Consider the following 16439-nt stretch of genomic DNA (forward strand, 5'->3'; position numbering starts at 1 on the left):
TTGTATTTGTATGTACACCAGCTAATGCTTTTCATTAGTCATGACAATGCAACAGAGATACAGGTAAATCATTTAATTGTAATAATTTAATCAAAGAGGAAAGTCATTCCATAAACCCTGGATGTGATTCAAAAACATCAGGCTACGCTTCCTACTTAATTTTTAAAGACCTTACAGTATCTTCATTATTTAAAAGTACAGTTGATTCCTGATAAGTGCGCATTGTATGCAAAGTGCAAAAAACCTCATTAGTGCATTGTAGCTCAATCGTCCCATTTCAAATACAGCCTGGATAGATACAGGTTATGTGCATGTTCCGGTTAGCTCTCACATATGACTGTCCAAAGACATTGGATTTATCAGGAGTTCACTGTACTTCACATTACTCCATCTTTTGTACATGTTTCTCATTCCTCCCTTTAGCATCCATCTATACATGTACTATTCTCAAACAGGAAGTAGAGGACTGAAAGAACAAGCAGAAAACAGTACAGAAAGGGGCTGACAACACTGTCTCCTTGTGGACTATATGGAGCAGTACAGGCAGGGCAAGGGGATGCTCTATGCTTCGGTAGGCTACATACTGGTTATATCTGGTAACATGGAGCAGTACAGGCAGGGCGAGGGGCAGCCTCCTTTTTCAAGTGTTAATGGCATGTCCACAAGTACAGTGAAATGCCTTTATTGCTAGCCTCAAACCTAACAATGCAGTAAGCAATATGTATCAATAAAAAACGGTTCATGCTTCTGTTGGCTACATACGGGTTGGTCAAACTTCTAACACATGGAAATATCAGTGGTTAACACAGGGTTGACTGAAAATAAGCTGTATTCTCTACTTACAAAACTAGTTCTGAACTTTACTAAAGGCTTGTAATAAACCCTGATGCACCCTCAGAGAGCCTCCCATGCTGTTTACAACCCCACCATGTGCAGGTATGTTTCCTCCATTCAACCATGTTTTCTGGTGATGACCTCAGGCATCATTGGGCTTTGAGTTTCCTGTGGTTGTGGTGGCATGATCCATACTCACGACATCTGGTCTTGTTTGTAGAGTAAAGCCTACAGGGGTGGGGGCAGATAGAGAAGTAAATGAATGAGATCACATGTTTTGTTAACTGTCAGAAACCAAACCCCTGCTCATCCAGGTCAATAGATCACAGAAGTGCTCAGAATGATGAAAAGTGAAATAATCTAATAACGAGTGACTATAGGGCTATATCCCAAATGGTGCCCTATTCTCTAAAGTGCACTACTTTGGACCAGAGCCATGTGGAAATAGGGTGCCATTTGGGACGTAGTCTAGAGTATTTCAGGGTCACTGACGATAGCTGAAGTGTGTCCCACCCACCTCCTCTGGTAAAGGTAGAGGAGAAACAGAATCTCATCCCTGAAGCAGCCCAGCTGGTGGGATGGGTGTGTGCTGAAGACACAGGCAAAGGCATCGTTGACGAATGTATTGACTGCCTAAAGAGAAGGCACAAGAGTGCTTAATTCTCACTCTGAATGCACCCCCAATGAAACCCTATTCCCTACATAGTGCACTACTTTTGACCAGGGCCCATAGGATGCACTATGGAATAGAGGGCCATTTGGGATGCATACACAGTGTCAATGTGAAGAAGAACAGACAACTTGATGACACTTTAGATGAACTTTAGGTAAGCAGCTGCTTATTGCTCCAACAACAACAATGAATTATATTATAAAACAGTTACTACTCACTTTATACATCAATACGTTCCATTGCAAATGGCCCACAGACTTCAACTGAAGAAGAACAAGAAGAAGAAAAGAAAGCGAGGATTTGTGTCAAAACAGAACATCTTACTCAGGGCTCATTATGCTCTAAATTAGGACAAAGTAAGACAAACCTTGAAGTTAATGAACAGCTGAGGAGCCATAGAGAGGAATCCAAAAGCATAAATCCCTGCAGGGGGAAGCCCAGTTTCAGTTGGAATTATTGACATTACCCACTAATACAAGATATAGGATCTTAATTTGACCTTTATTGTCAAAGCAAAATAATGCTGCAGCAACATGATTTGAATGTTTAGTTCATGTTGCTTGATTGGTGGTTAAGCTATTAGCTGGCCAAAAGTAGGCTATATGTAACGTGCAATAACGTTGCACATATAACCGTGTGTTAGTGTGGGTATTCAGCAAATTTATGTCAATCACGAAGCTTATCTGCATTTAGGCAGTGCAGGAAAAAGTCTATGCAACAAAAGTGATCAAATTCAGATCCTACATCTGTAGTCGCTAATAAAAAAAAAGGTATTGTCCATGAAAAAGTAGCCTTGTGAACCAGCCTGATCTCTCAGTAGGTCACATTCTGTTTCACTTCACAGTACAACAAATAGTGAGTGCATCGTTCAGTCTGCTTGACCAGGCTACTGTTAAAGATCTATATTAAATATTGTATTTGTGTGATCAATTGATATTCAATTCAAAATATAACCCCCAAGGAGGGTTGATAGAGTATGTGTAAACTTACCACTGACAAGGCTGTTGATTAACCATGAATAGTAGCTGTCAAAATAAAATGTGAATATCAGAAACGTTGATGATCAATGTCCTCATCAAACCTATTGAATTATATTTGAAATGTAATTCAACTCCAGACGTGTCTTACTTTTTATACCTCAGGTATACCAGAGAGAAGATGGCTCCACTAATAGACAGAGGGTACACTAAATAAGACAGGCATTTCATTGCCTAGAAAATGGAGAACTGCATTAGAAAAGAGTTGTCTGCTTGATTTATGGTATTAGTGTCAAGAGGAACCAAACACACCACTAATTCAGCACTTACCTGTGTGTCATGTTGTATAGTCTTTCTCTCTGACTCATCAAATTTACCAACCTGAAGACAACCAGTTTCAATGAATTATCCTGAATTTATACAACTATTTGTTTTTAAACACTAAAAGATACATTTATTTCAATCTGTTTTTTCAATAACAGATTCTTAATTAAATCAACATATAGTCATTGTCCCTCCATGCACACAGCGTGAATAAACTATTTCTACATTTGTTTGTAATACTTACATGAACGATAGACCTAGAGGTTCTCCACTGTAGCTGTATTTTGGACACCTGTTTGACCTTCCATACCTATAGGTAGAGGGAGAAGAAGGAATTCATGAGACCTGGTATGGTAACACGGAACCTTCTGCCATCCCCAGCTATGGTTGGCAAAAAGCATTGATTATTTCTATTGATGTTCTAAATCCTTTCCAAACTGCTGATTCATACCTCAATTGTGGTTCCTATTCCAACAGGAATGAGACCTAGCAAGCTGCTTCGTTCCTCCAGCATTTTCAGGAGAATCACTATGGTGCTAAAGCATCTCCACAGCACTGGAACAGAACAGCATAGAGAAACAGATAGAGCTGGGTTAGTTCTGAGGTAGATGGGAGTAGATCAGTAGATTAGAGTGCTGCTGGAGGTAGCGTTTGTGGGCGGATGGTGGGTTTATCCAGAGGCCTGCCTTGGATAACTATCTGTAGTACTGATACCCAAATCTACACAAACACCATATATCTGTCCCAAATGGTACCCTATTCCCTATGTAGTGCACTACCATGGTCAAAAGTAGTGCACTATAGAGGGAATAGGGTGCAATTTGGAACGTATTTTAAGCCTGACACCTCATCTTCCCTAACTCAGTTAGGAAATTGGCATGAAAACTTGGATGCAGAAATAAGAACATGAAATGCATTATAATAAAGATGTATTTTACTCCTCCCTCACCCTCACCTGTTTTGCGAGACATGCCCACCATGTTTTTCTTCTTCCTCCAAAAGCTTATGTCATTTTTAAAGGCCAGGAATTCAAATATGAACTGAAAAATGAGACAAAGAAAACTGTAGATGGCTGACATGATTTGAAATGATCTTTGTGATAGAATTCATGAACTCTCATAGAAAAATCACTTACATGGAATGCGGTCACCAAGGTAGTCAATGCTAACAGGTACAAGTTGTTGTCCACAAGAACACCTTTGATTTCATCTATATTCACCTCAGTGAACCCTGTAATAAATAAAGCAAAAAAAGTCATTTTACAAGAGGTTGACAAAGGTATGTTGTTATCTCAGTAGTTTAAAAGGAGGGCTAAAGTAATAAACTAACCAAAACGTTTCAGTGAAAACATTACATCCTGCATGTGGATCCAGAGACGGAATTGCCTCAGCGATAGGCCTTCGTAGGATATTGTAAGAGGTAGTTTGGTTGTGGAGCCGTTAATCTCCTACAAACACATGTTGTAAAAACAAGTATCCTCCAAGCCCTGTTTGTGAGGCATGTTTTAATGTTCTTCAAAGTAGTATTTATAACTGTAATATAATTTACAAGAAGAGTAACATCTCACCATCATGTCCTTTACCCTGACGCTGAGTTCATCAATATGTAAAAGTGGGAGATATACCATCCTGTTCTCATCCTGAAATCTAAAACACGAAACAAAATATCTGAAATACAAAACATCAATATTTCTCACCACCTCTGTAGCTGGCTCTGCATAATGTGAGTGATGCTGTGCTATATAAGTGTACTGTAGGTCTTATAGTGCACACCCACTCCACAAATAAACACACTCACACAATACAAACATTTTATATGAGACTTACACTCTCATGTAGCGCCGGACATCACTTGGCAAGGTCCCTCTGTTGAAGGTGAAGTCCTCTGACATCATGTTTAGGGTTAGACGGGACCTCCAGTGAGAGATGGGTCTGTCTTCTACTCGAGGAGCAGTGGCAGCATGTTTCTGACAAAATGCAAGACCAGGAGAAGCCATGAAGGAGATGATCAAATGGGTCAACCAAACAGAGCAGTTACAGCTGATCTTTTGCCAGTCCAGACTGAAACATAGAGGAATCGTTTTGTTGTCTTACTTTGAGGACCTCTTTAGCAGAGCTGAGATTTTTTCGGGACATCATGTAGGTGCTGAGCTGGGCAACATGATGGACCTGCCGGTTATCCTGCAAGGGAGACACTCCACACTTGTGTACATAAACCAATGTGTGCAGAGTCCCGTTGTTACGTGTTGCCAACGGCAGGGATACATTCACCACCCTTTAAATCAAGAAAAGCAGTGGTGACAGGTGAGAGATACAGGCTTCTGTCCCAAATGACACCATAGTGTCTATATAGTGCACTACTTTAGACCAGGGACCATAGGGAATACAGTGCCATTAGGGATGCTTTATACTCAACTAAAAGTGACATGCTATTTTTACGCCACATGACTGCAGATATAAATGGGACTTCGGCCTACCTTTCAAATTTAGAATGTATGTCAAAGTCGTCTATCTTGATGATGAGGTTGAGTTCACTGTGGTCAGGCCTCAAACTGGAGAAAATGCTGAGCTGTTAAAATAAATGAGACTTCGCATTGATTCAATTCAATGTATCTTTATGGGCTCTGAAAGACACTTCTTGTGCACCATGGTCACTAATTAAATTGTGATGCATGAATTCTCTGACCAAATACAATAGCTAAAAATGATTAATTGCACTAAAAACCTACCCTAAATCTAGGGTTTCACTGCAGTATGTGTAAGATCAAGGCCACTATTTACCTGGAGACGGGGTCTTTCTGCAAGGTAGGAAGAAATGCAGTCTCCTTTACCTCTCACAAGGCTTGGTGTACACAAAGCCATAAATCACCCAGCAGGTGTGTGACATATACACGACGAACACTCCTAGTAATATCTTTGTCAGATAAGTCCTTTTGAATAGGTCCTTTGAACTCGTCGGCTTTGAATAGCACGAAGGGAACATACTGGTATGAAATGTAAAAATAAAAAACGACCAAAACGAATGGTGGACATTGACAGCTAAAGCTATGAGTATAGGACCACAAAAGTGCGTCAATGATATCAGAAAATATACAATTGTCAAATCAGGCGCATCATGCCGCTCGGCATCTTCTAACCCAGAACTGTATCCAGGCAGCACGCGGAGACGCCTATTCGGTGGTGGTGACGCTGCGTCTCCTCGGTCTACGTCACGTCAAATACTGGGTGACGAATGGGTGCCCACAATGTGAAAACACAGCCCTCAATGTGATGTATATTTTCAGCATAGGGAAATTACATTTCGTGGAAGTTGGAAAATGTGTAAGGTGTTTTGTTTCTTCCCGAACATTTACGGAAATTTCAAGTAAGGTTTTCTTTCGTTAAGCAAATTCATTGGTTGAAATGGATTCATCCTTTCGAGTTCAGGGTCATACACGAGCACGTGTTACTGTAACACCAAAACACCCCGATGTCTGCTGGTTGTAGTTGCTCAGATCCAGCTGTCCCTGTGTTTAGGAGGAATAACGTATCTTGGATTTAGCTATACCAGCTGCAAGCCTATTGTTATTTGTTATTTTACTCACATATGGCATGTTTTTGCGACTGTGCGACAGGTTGAGAAGTTCGTTCGGGAAGCACGAGCTAGTCTCCTGCTAGCAGCACATACATTTGTTCGCTAACGTTAGCAGTTAGCTAACTTACTAACTATCGCCTTGTTTGCGTGCTAACTAGCTAAATAAAGTGGATACCTAGTTAGTTTTACAAGTGCATGCATTCAACTGAAATGTGTCTTCTGAATTTAACCCAACACCTCTGAATCAAAGAGGTGTGGAGGGCTGCCCTAATCGACATCTACGTCTTCGGTGCCCGGGAAACAGTGGATTAACTGCCTTGCTCTGTCAGCTCGGGGATTTGATCCATCATTTTACCCGACTTTGGACTGAAACGGTTGTATGATTTTGCAGAACAAACCACTGTCTTTGCCCAGTGCTACGTAGCCAGCTGATAAGTTTACTAGCTACCTAGCCTACGTTAGTGATTCTGTTCCGGATGCAAGTGGAATAACCAGTAATGCAACTGATCAGCTGGCTAGACCAACAAAGTAGCTAAATAACCAAGGACACTTTGCTAAAATGCAGTGGTGGTGAACAAAGCAATGGAAGCTTGTTTCAAGTCGTTCACCATTGGTGGTCTTCGGAGATCTCTGGACATTAAATTCAGGGTCCTCACCGGCTGTTTGACCTGCAGAACAGTGAGTTGTTCCAGATCACCTATAAAATGCCAACTCTCCAAGCATCAGCCGGTGACGAGGGGGAAAGCAACACTGTTGCGATCATGTCCGTCTGGTAGGCGATGTAACATTTTTACTGTTATGGCTAGACCTAGCTGCACAAGGCTACTCCCGCCTCCAGTAGTTGATTTAGAGGTGTTGGGAAGACTACATACATGTATTTGTTTAAGAGACATCTGGATACTGTGTATCAGGATTGTGTGGCCGTTTACACAGGTGGTTCAAAAGATCCAAGGACAGGATGTACTGGGTCAGCATTTGTAGTGCAGGGATGTGGGGTGGAAGTCAGGAAACGTATTACAGATTATCTGGCTGTGGAGCTGATGGCCATACTGTTGGCCTTCCAGTGGCTGGAGGAAGTCAAGCCAGACAGAGTAGTTATTTGCTCTGATTCATGTGCAGTGTGAATGAGTCTCCAGTCCTTTAGCTCACGTAGCAGACAATACCTGCTTTACAAAGTGCTACAAACCCATGGCAGGAATAGACAGATTAGTATACAGAAAAGATTGACTTGGGTCCCAGCCCATGTAGGGGTGGAGGGGAACGAGGCAGTTGATGTACTGGTGAAACCAGCACTTAGTAGTGTTGATGTCGTCTTTTCAATGAGCCATGCAGTGGCAAAAAGCCTGATGTGGACAGTGAAGGTGCAGAGATGGCAGGAGCAGTGGAATAGAGATACTATGGGCAGGCATTTATTTCAAGTACAGAGGAAAGTTGGGGAGGACGCCAGGAAAGAACAGAAGAGAGGAGGCTATTTTTACAAGATTAAGGGCGGGACACAACCAGTTGAATATGTCCTTAAATGTGACGGGAAAGCATCCAACAGGAAAGTGTGGTTATTGCCAGGAAACAGAGACTGTGGAGCAGGTATTGCTACACTGTGGGCAGTATCAGAGGGAAAGAGAGAGGCTGAGATCTAATATGAGGGATTAGGGGAAACAGGAAGTTAGTTTAGAGTATATTGAGTAGAACGTCATTAGATATAGTCTCAAATATTTAATATTTTTGAAGAGCAACGGGGCTGGCAGGTAGGATTTAGTTTCTCCCGTCTCTGGCCCACACTCCAGTACAGTAGGTCATGCACCATAACATTGGATGCCAACTGCTGATAAACCCCCCCTGAAAAGGAAGACCTAGCTGCAACACAAATGTTGTTGTTGGCTAATGGATTATTAATGTTGTTTAATTGGCAGCATATTTAATTCGCCATAGAGGAACTGAGGCATCCCTCTCCAGTGTGGCTCCTGCTTTTGTTGTGGTAAGTGGCAAGTTTTAGTTGTGTCAATCATATGCAGTTTGAAATTGTTATTCTAGTCTCTCCTAAATGTTATGTCTGTCAGCAGTATATCGGACATGATCAAATGTTTATCAAGATTGACAATGCCAACATTCTATAAAAATAAAAAAGGTTGCTTCTGAAAATGCAAGAAGAGAGAGAACCAATGTGTCAGTTCTTTGTTCTACCTATATAGTTCACCTGAGGGAGTGTGTGGAATGTATCTAGAAGTTCTACAGCAATATACTGGCAGTAGCTACAACTGTGCTCTTCTGTCATAGATGAAATTTGACAAAGATGGAAATGTAACCACATTTGGTAAGTATTGGAACATCTATTGTCCCCATTAGCTTGCACATTATTTGCTTTTGTTTCGTTTTCTGTTCTCACAAGGACTGCATCGAAATGAAATAGTTTATTGTACTTTGTTACTGACAAGGTATTTGCCCTTCCTATAAGTTTTGAGTGTGACTTCTGACCCCTGGTCTGATTCCTATCTCAGAGAAGAAGAAGATGGAGCTGTATCATGAGCTGAGTCTGCAGGCCAGAGACCTCAGGTTCCAACACCTCACCAGCATCACCGCTAGGAACAACAACATCATCATCCGCATGGAGGTAGCTACATATTGTTTTTGTTTCGTGTTACAGCGTTATGCTGAAGGTACTGTTAGCTAAACTGCTGCGTTTGTCACCTGTCGTGACAGCTAGCCTCAAGTTATCCTCTAACTTTTAGAGAATCCTATGATTAAAAAAACAAAGAAAATCGCACACTAGAAAAGACAGGTGACCGAACTTGACTCGTTTTTGCACCTGAACCGAGTCTGTTCTTGTGTCTTCAGGCCTTGAAGGCAGTCGTGACCCCAATAGCCTGTTGGTGTTGGATTTCCGAGGTCTGGGATTGGAGAGGTGGCTGGTCCTGGAGTTGGCTCCACAGTTGAATGGGGATCATGGAGCTCTGGCCACTCATTCACTGCCATTTGAGTTCAGAGCCCTTGAAGCTATTCTGCAGCACAGGGTAAGACACACGCTACGTAATCACTCATTTAATATTCATTTATCACAACAATTGTTCACACTTTATTTGGATAGTCCCATAGTATGACCATGAGTAGATCATCAATATCTGTTGATAAGCAACTGTTGCTACGGTAAGGGTTGAGTTCAGGGTTCGGATCAATCAATTAAATTTATTAATTAAGCTCTTTTTACATCAGCAGATGTCACAAAGTGCTATATAGAAACCCAGCCTAAAACCACAAACAGCAAGCAATGCAGATGTAGAAGCACGATGGCTAGGAAAAACTACCTAGAAAGGCAGGAACCTAGGAAGAAACCTAGAGAGGAACCAGCCTCTGAGGGGTGGCCAGTCCTCTTCTAGCTGTGCCGGGTGGAGATTAAAAGAGTACGTGACCATTAAGGGCAGATTGTTCTTCAAGATGTTCAAATGTTCATAGATGACCAGCAGGGTCAAATAATGATCAGTGGTTGAAGAGGGTGCAACAGGTCAGTACCTCAGGATAAGGGTTAGTGGATAGTTAGTTGATATGTTGTTGACAGTTATTGAACATCTACAAACCATCTACTTGGGACTATCCAAATAAAGTGTCACCTGGTATTTGTTTATGCATGTATGTGTCTGTTTGTTTTGTGTATAGGTAAATACCCTTCAGGCTCGACTGAATGAGGTTCACCCTGTCATCCTGGACATTCTAGAGTCTCTTGTGGATCCTAAACTACTCTCTGCAGATCGCAGCAAACTGCATATACTTCTTCAGAACAGCAAGAAGTGAGTGGAAAAGCAATGCCAGTCACATCATGATACGGAGCGTTGCTGCTTTTGCATGTAACATTTGGTTCATCTTATCAAGGCAGATCCTCTATTATGGGCATTGGGCCAGTAACTGAAAGGTTTCTGGTTCGATTCCAAGCCGACTGTGTGAAATATCTGTCAATGTGCCCTTGAGCGAGGCACTTAACCCTAATTGCTCCTGTAAGTCACTCTGGATATAAGCATCAGCTAAATGACTTAATCTGTACTACACCTGCAATACATTTAACACCTATGGTTATAGTTGGGCCAGGGCTATTGTATGGATCTAGAAGGCGTGGCTGGTTTAGCTCTGTGAGGTCAATCTCATTCAATCTCAGACTTCCAACTGGGATTTTGGGGAAAGTTACCAGAATTTTTCAATCCTAACTGTTTTCTGCCCAGCCTGTCAGAGCTGGAGACAGACATCAAGGTCTTCAAGGACAGTCTGCTGAAGATCCTAGACGAAGAGGAGATGATCGAGGAGCTTTGTGTCACCAAGTGGACGGATCCACGTGTGTTGTAAGTGAAATTTCAACATGCAGATTTTGTAGGCGCATGGTACTTCATGAGATTATTTGTGTTCATTGTACACGTTTTCATTATGGTGGGAGTGAGCTGACAACGGGAGGGTTGCTGGCGTCAATACGTCAGGGGTCACCCTTGATATAAACCTCCTGAACTGCTCATTGGGCACAGCACTGTGGCTGCTCTGTGGTCCAGCCTTTTAAGCCTAGTCTGTGAGTGTGTCTGAGGGGTTGGTACAGCAGAAGACACATTTCTCTCGTATGGATGAATGTCTTTTTTTCTTCTTAAGGCTTGTTGGATGAAGGCTTTATTGGTCTCTCTTGTTGTTGTGTGTGTCTCTGGAGGCAGTGAGGAGAGCAGTCTGGGCATTGATCATGCTGAGGAGATGGAGCTTCTCCTGGAGAACTACTTCATGCAGGCTGAGGAGCTGGGCAACACGACCAGGGAGCTCAAGGGCCTGATAGACGACTCCGAGAGTGTTATCTTCATCAACCTGGACAGGTACAGACAACTAAACCCTGTCTGCGTCCTTGTTTCCTAATATAGTGCAGTACGTTTGACCAGGGCCCATAGGCCTCAAAAGTAGTCCACTATGTAGGGAATAGGGCAGGGGTTCTCCAACCTTTTGGGCCCGGGGACCCCTTTTGTGATTGAAAATTCATCAGGGACCCCCTCATCAGAACACAACTCGAATGAGATAAAAACAAATAGCATACAAAAAGTTTTTCTATAACTTCAGCAGTGCATGGCCAGACGAACCAAGTCTGGGGCCCTGGGAAGGAACATTTTTAAAGGCCCATCTCTTGACATTAGAGAGAACATTTTGCAGTTTTCAAGCTAATATCCTGTAATTCTGCACATTTTGTCACGTGGCAGAGATTATTTTGTTGTTGCAGCTTTAAGAGACAAAACGTTGTAGTTTTAAAGCTTCAATGAGTTCCAAATGTATAGTTGGTGGAGTACTGTGTATATCAATATCCCTGCGAGCCTCCCAGGCCCATGTTGCCTAGGGTTAAAAACATACATTGTAGATGAATAATATTATATTTGATTGTATTACACACTAAACTTATTTCACAGATCCCTTGGCCAAAATGTGTTTAACCTGTTGTTAGTAATATTTAAGGGGGGCTGCCAGTTATGCATCTCTGGTATAGTGTAATAGTCATGCTGCGTCCATACAAAATATGCTGGCAGAATTATCTAGCTAGACAAAAATAAACCAGTTTAAGTGTATTGCTGATTTAACTGGCTTTTGGTAGACTTCATTTGTCCTGATGTTGTTTTCTGTTCTAAGCTGCATTTAATGCTATCAGGGGAACTAGCCTGTTTTTCCAACTGCTGAACATGGCATTTTCCTTTTCTCCTGTTGTTAATTGGCTTAACCAGCTCTCTGTTAGTCAGGCCTAGTTTGTCACCATCCCATTTCCATCTGTCCCCATGGGCCATGGCCCACCCAGTCACCGGAACGTGATGATGCGTCTGAACCTGCAGCTCACCATGGGGACCTTCTCACTCTCCCTATTTGGCCTGATGGGGGCGTCGCCCTCGGGATGAACTTGGAATCCACGTTTGAGGAGGTTAATGATATGTGTTGATGATAAAGCTTTAACCTTATAAATGACACGTGAGACACTTTAACAATGAGTTTGTTAACCTGGCAACACATGCTCATTGTAAACTAGCCAGCTGCAGCAATGTAATATTGCTAAATGGCAGATGACCCTGAGGTGAAGGATGACTGGCTCAGTGTGTGGTCCATAGAGATATAACGCTAGATCGAACAGAGTTTTATCTATGGTGTCGTGTTTGTTCCCCCAGGACCCCAAGGTGTTCTGGCTGGTGACAGGCTTCATGTTCCTGGGTAGTGGACTAATCTGGAGGAGACTGCTCTCGTTCCTGGGTCGACACCTTGAGCCTACCGTCCCCCACAGGTAATTTAATAGTTAATTATTATTTATTTGGATAGAAATGTGTATCATCTAATATGTAACGTGTATAACTCACTAATGGTCAATACCAGCCCCTGTCTGACATCTTGACCATGCTTAAGCTCAGGGTTTCGTCTTGAGATAATTTCCATGGCTTCTGTTGTTATAAAAACCCTCTTTGTCCTCCCTAGATCCCAACAGTTTGGAAGAGAAATCAAATCAACTCAAAAGGAGGAGAGGTGAAGAGTGGACTAAGAGGATAGTTCCTTGTTGCACCACCTCTCTGCTGAGGAATCTGAACTGTTTGACTGTTTTCATAATACAGTGAGATTTTCCACTCGTTTATTGCAGAGGAATGTTTTTTTTCTCTTCATAATCTCAATATCAGTTTTTTTGCAATTGGTTTAAGACTGTTGTAAGTAGTATTCATGTATTTATTAACATCCTGGATATATTGTTATAATGAAGAACACTGTATACCTCCATCTGTATTCAAGGATACTGCACCAATTCTTACTGTCCAAAAACATGGTCCCACTGTTCACCAAAACCACTGTTCAAATAGTTTTGACTGGCTATACAGCTAATAAATAAAGACATTGAGTACTGAGCAGTCTCCAACTTTGAAAGAACTAAAACCCAAGGACCTTTCCTGTTTCAGCATGACAATGCAGCTATTCACAAAGCGAGGTCCATATATAAATGGTTTGTCGAGATCGGTGTGGAAGAACTTGACTGGCCTCCACAGAGCCCTAACCTCAACTCCCATCGAACATCTTTGATATTAATTGGAACGCCGACTGCAAGCCAGGACTAATTGCCCAACATCAGTGCCCGGCCTCATAATGGAAGCACGTCCCCGAAGCATGTCCCCGCAGCAATGTTCTAACATCTAAACTCAGCAGTTTCTTTTCAGCAAACTTAACGTGTAAATATTTGTATAAACATCAAATTCCAAGTTCCACAGACATGTGACTAACAAATGGAATGTGTCCCTGAATAAAGTGGGGGGTCAAAATCAAAATTAAGTCAATATCTGGTGTGGCCACCAGCTGCATTAAGTACTGCAGGGCATCCCCTCATGGACTGCACCAGATTTGCCAGTTCTTGCTGTGAGATGTTACCCCTCTCTTTCACCAAGGCACCTACAAGTTCCTGGGCATTTCTGGGGGGAATGGCCCTAGCCCTCACCCTCCGATCCAACAGGTCCCAGATGTGCTCAATGGGATTGAGATCCGGGCTCTAGAACACTGACAGTCCTGTCTTGCAGGAAATCACGCACAGAATGAGCAGTATGGCTGGTGGCATTGTCATGCTAGAGGGTCATGTCAGGATGAGCCCGCAGGAAGGGTACCACATGAGGGAGGAGGATGTCTTCCCTGTAACTCACAACGTTGAGATTGCCTGCAATGACAACAAGCTCAGTCCGATGATGCTGTGACACACCGCCCCAGACCACGACGGACCCTCCACCTCCAAATCGATCCAGCTCCAGAGTACAGGCCTCTGTGTAACGCTCATTCCTTTGATGATAAATGCAAATCTGACCATCATCCCTGGTGAGACAAAACAGCGACTCGTCGGTGAAGAGCACTTTTTCACAGTCCTGTCTGGTCCAGCGACGGTGGGTTTGTGCCCATAGGCGACGTTGCCGGTGATGTAAATGTAAATGTAATGGTGAGGACCTCCCTTACAACAGGCCTACAAGCCATCAGTTCAGCCTATTGCGGACAGACTGAGCACTGATGGAGGAATTTTGCGTTCCTGGTGTAACTCGTGCAGTTGTTGTTGCCATCCTGTACCTGCCCCGCAGGTGTGATGTTCGGATGTACCCCGCAGGTGTTGTTACACGTGGTCTGCCACTGCAAGGACGATCAGCTGTCCGTCCTGTCTCCCTGTAGCTCTGTCTTAGGCGTCTCAGTACAGACATTTATTGTCCTGGCCACATCTGCAGTCCTCATGCCTCCTTGCAGCATGAGCAGGGACCCTGAGCATCTTTCTTTTGGTGTTTTTCAGAGTCAGTAGAAAGGCTTCTTTAGTGTCCTAAGTTTTCTTAACTGTGACCTTAATTGCCTAACGTCTGTAAACTGTTCCACAGGTGCATGTTCCTTAATTGTTCATTGAACAAGCATGGGAAACAGTGTTTAAACCCTTTACAATGAAGATCTGTGAAGTTATTTGGATTTTTACGAATTATCTTTGAAAGACGGGGTCCTGACAAAGAGATGTTTTTTTTCTTCAGTTTAGTAGAAAGCCTTCTCAGAAGAGTGGAGGTTGTTATAGAAGCAAAGGAGGGACCAACTCCATATTAATATCCATGATTTTGAAGAGCTTTAATAATATAATAATAATAATAATATATGCCATTTAGCAGACGCTTTTACTGTAGTGTCATGTAGTGTAACTCACGTTTTCATCCTCAGGTCCAACATAACTATTGTGCCATTCACATACAGTAATATAGTATGTATTTATTAGTTGTATCATTCACAAAATGGTCACTGCCATGCTGTTTGTCATTACAAATTAAATACAAATATAGGACAAAACCATTCACTACAAGAGAGACCTAAGACAACAACATAGCATTGCAGCAACACATATAAATAAGGAACATCTCTCTAATGTGATATCATACCCCTTCATCATTAACAGTCGAATGGAGGGTAAAATAGCCAATATGTCCATATGTGAAATATTTAATAATTCATCAAATAAAGTATTACATGTGGGGTATTGGTAGGCCTTTTGTGTCTACACTAGTGGTGCGCGGGTCAGCTGTTTGTTCACCCGCAAGCAATTGCAAATAACCCATCTGCAACCGCCGGATTATATGTTATAAAGTGAGAATCTGGGGTCCACACCCAACCCGCATATATAGAGAATGCGCTAGGCTACAGTCGGAGAATGCAGAGTGATATTTTGAGAGGGGTGCAGGATTTGTTTTTGCCTGATTTCGGTATTTATGCTTATCATTTTGGACATTTTGGTTGGCTTCTGTCATAATATGTTGCTTTAGAAGACTAAATAAACCCGTGCTCAACAGAATGTAATAGATCGATAGAATGAATGCTTTAATATAGTTGACATCGGTAAAGTTCTCTCATCTTTCGCGGAGCAAAGAAGTTTAGGGACTGGGGAGAAAATACAAGAAAGCAACAAAAAAACGGAAAAGTTTTTCTGTGCAAAATGTCCAAATGATATTAGTTTGACCGGTTGTAAGCCAAAAGTAAACTGTGAAAACGACCCAACATGTTTCTGATAATATTTGAGTTCGGCTTCGAAGCATATTTTATGTGGTTTAAATTGAAATACTATCAGATTTTATTATGAAGACAGCACCCAGATGTTATCTACAGTAACTGAGCATGGCATTCTCTCAAAATGCAGAACGAAATACATTTTTCCCCACTCCTGTACCCAAATCCACATTTGACCTACATTTGGTATATCATTTTACAGCAAGAAATGCTTACTTCTGCACGAGTTAGGCTATTATTAAGGATATAGCCGTATTCGCACGGGACTAGTATTACTAGAGAACGTTGGTTAAGAATGTATTATCCCAGAATGTCCGTTATTCCACATAACAATTAGGACAGGATAGTTTTTTTCCCAAACTGCCCCTGTAAATCTCTCTTTTTATCTATAAAATGACCGTTATGACGGAATCGTGGAGGTTTTTTTCTAGGCGTGAAGAAATGTAAAAAAATGCAGAACCTCAATATAGCCTATAAAAATATCACAATAATGTAATGACCCTAAACCCGTCCACCCCGCAGATAAAACCGCGGGACTG

General features: G+C 42.1%; 2 pseudogenes; one reads left to right on the plus strand and one right to left on the minus strand.

Moving 5' to 3' along the window:
- Positions 1–419: 419 nt before the first annotated feature.
- LOC124005754 lies at positions 420–6062 on the minus strand (annotated as a pseudogene).
- Positions 6063–6198: 136 nt separating this feature from the next.
- On the plus strand, positions 6199–12883 carry LOC124005907 (annotated as a pseudogene).
- The last annotated feature ends 3556 nt before the right edge of the window (positions 12884–16439 follow it).

This window comes from Oncorhynchus gorbuscha, linkage group LG19 (assembly GCF_021184085.1).
Source record: "Oncorhynchus gorbuscha isolate QuinsamMale2020 ecotype Even-year linkage group LG19, OgorEven_v1.0, whole genome shotgun sequence".
Taxonomy (NCBI): domain Eukaryota; kingdom Metazoa; phylum Chordata; class Actinopteri; order Salmoniformes; family Salmonidae; genus Oncorhynchus; species Oncorhynchus gorbuscha.